At 31.8% G+C, this 2,843-nt stretch overlaps 1 pseudogene; it reads right to left on the bottom strand.

The window, feature by feature from the left end:
* Nucleotides 1-245: 245 nt before the first annotated feature.
* LOC105186655 (uncharacterized) lies at nucleotides 246-2,135 on the bottom strand (annotated as a pseudogene).
* Nucleotides 2,136-2,843: the final 708 nt, after the last annotated feature.

Below are 2,843 nucleotides of genomic sequence, written 5' to 3' on the forward strand. Positions count from 1 at the left end.
ACATTTGTACTATTTGTACATTAACAAAAATAAAAATAATTTTTCCTTAAAAATTAAAAAAAGCATTTAAATATTTTTTAGTTAAAACCCTATAAACGTAAATAAATATAAACATAAAGAAAATAAATAATATCGAAGTAGCTGAAGTAAAAGAGTTAAATGAAAATATTAAAAAATAAAATATTAAAATATATTGCTACTATTATCAACAAAGTCAATCCAGCCTACAAAATAACGGCACAACAATGTACATCAAACAAAAATACCCTATTGCTTATAAACGTAAATTAATAATACAATATAACTTTGAAATTAAACTTTGAAAACATAAAACTTAAAACTAGTAATTAAGACAAAATAAATATAACAATCGACTTTTACATAAGTCTAGAAGAGTACAAATTATATTTTATCTAGAAATTGTTGTAATATGGAGACTAATGACTTCTGTATGTTCATTTGTTCATTATGTCTTCTCTCACTTTCTATTCTCTTTTCTTCGTGTATCTTTTCTCTGTTTGCTTCTCGTCTTTTCATTTCTTCTTTTTTTCTTCTTTTTCTGCCGTAATAGCATCTACGAAATCTTCCATAATCTTTTCCATTCGTTTTTTCTTTTTTGGCAGACCTGTAACAGATAACACAAAAATGATTACACTATGATAAATAAGAACTGAATTAAATTAATATTAATTCTTTTCATCTCGTTTGAATACATTTTGCCTTTGTCAGAATATATACTCATAAAAAACCATTATATAATAAATATATGTGTAAAAGACCATTATACGTATAATAGACCATTTCTAAAATTGTCCTTATGGCCACGGTGAGAGTACCTTACACTACAAATGTCACACAATATCATGGCTATATGTTATTCAGAACTGTTGATCTAATTTACTATTACAAAAACTTACAATTTGACTTTAAGGATGAAATATCATCATTAGACGATCCTTCTTGATTTGGATCCGATGGACTGTTACTCGTGGCAATTGCGGGAGGTATATAGGAATAAAAGTATAACGCTTTGTTACAAAATATAGAATCCATAACCTAATATATGATAAGAATAATGTATTGAATAATATACAAATATATGTTGTTGCACTCTTGTAAATATTGCTTATAATAAATAATATGTGTGTATAAATATACATAAAACATACTGAGAAAAATGCCCACGAATTTCTATTATTACCGCTTTTCTTATTCATATCAACAATATTTTTGTAAATATGCTTTAAACCAGACATTTTTTAGGTACATTGTTGTGCCGTTATTTTGTAGGCTGGATTGACTTTGTTGATCATAGTAGCAATTTCATCCCAAATTTTGTTATTGTGCTTGAAACTATCCGAGAACTTTTTCTCCCTTTCTCTATACATTTCAATCAATAAAAGTGTTGCTTTGTCTGGCCATGAAAATGTTGACTTTTCTAAAACTTATATTATAAAATACAAATTGTTTAAAGAAAAAGAGAGAGATAAAGAAATAATAATACTTATATACATTATTCTTAAACTTCTGCGTACTGTTATACAAAATTAAAGAGTAAATTATAGACATTATAAGTTTAATAAAAATAAAAGTGTGCATCTTACCAGTGTTATTTGTGTCAATATTTTCATTTAACTCTTTTACTTCAGCTACTTCGATATTATCTATTTTCTTTTCTTGTTCCTTTGTAACAAGGTTCTGCAAAAATGCTGTCTATAAAAAAATAACATAATAATTATTAAAGTAAAATGACACAACTATTATAATACATAATCAATACATTAATTAAATCAATATAATATATTGATATAACGTTAGTTTGCTTTCTCCATATCTTCTTTATTTAAAAATAAAGTTATAACTTCATTAGTTTCTTCTATTAAAACTGGAAATTCATATAATTGTTCCATTGTGATGAAGTCCGTTGGGCCCGTTATCTGCTTATTACGCACAAAACTACATGAAACGCATAGGATACGTTCCAAATTGCGCATGAAACGCATAGGCTGCATGGGCTGCATCAAACGCATTAATTGCTTCAAGTCGAACTAGAAGCAGTCAATGCGCTGGAAAGATTGTTAAGAATTCAGTACGGTTAGTACAATCTGGAGAATTCTGAGCGCTACGAAAGCGCAACTAATACCTCGTCTACAATAGAAGTCATAGAGTCGTAAGTCGTACAAATTGACCAATCGCGGTCGACTATTTTTCTCTTACCGGACTATGATTGGTCAATTTCTACGACTTACGACTCTACGACTTCTATTGTAGACGAGGTATAATGCGCGCATTGACAATCGGAACGATTTCCTATGCAGTCTATGCGCTCTATGCGCATTTTGGAACGCACCCGAAATATTTCTTCCCAAATTGCGGGTAGTGCGTTGCGTGAAAGATGAGAAGGAGAAAGGGTAAGACGGGAGAGATTCTAGTTTAATGATATGATCTGCCGTTGACTCGCCGTTGCCTCCTCTTGCTGCGCGTACGCGGCATCGGTGGTGCGACAAAGACGGAGAACGATTGATTGTTTATGCTTTTCTATCTTACTATCTTCCTTACGGAAGTAGAGTGAATAAAAATCGTGCACGCTTTACCATTATCGTCAGAACGGGCGTAGTGTGCAAACATTTTCTCAGAGAGCGCATCGGAAAAAGCGTCCCGGCGTAACCGACCTGCTGGCCGCTCTCATATTTCTCTCTGGATAGAAGCAGAGAGAAGCCTGAGAGCGGGCATAGCTACATTTATAGCGTTATGGAAAAAGAGTTGGCTGATTCGAAGCGCCAACTGGGTCCATTTTTCATGAACTACTAAGCCAATGTCCACGATTTGTTGGTACTATTCCG

The sequence above is a fragment of the Harpegnathos saltator genome, unplaced genomic scaffold, assembly GCF_003227715.2.
Source record: "Harpegnathos saltator strain DR-91 unplaced genomic scaffold, Hsal_v8.6 scaffold795, whole genome shotgun sequence".
Lineage (NCBI taxonomy): Eukaryota > Metazoa > Arthropoda > Insecta > Hymenoptera > Formicidae > Harpegnathos > Harpegnathos saltator.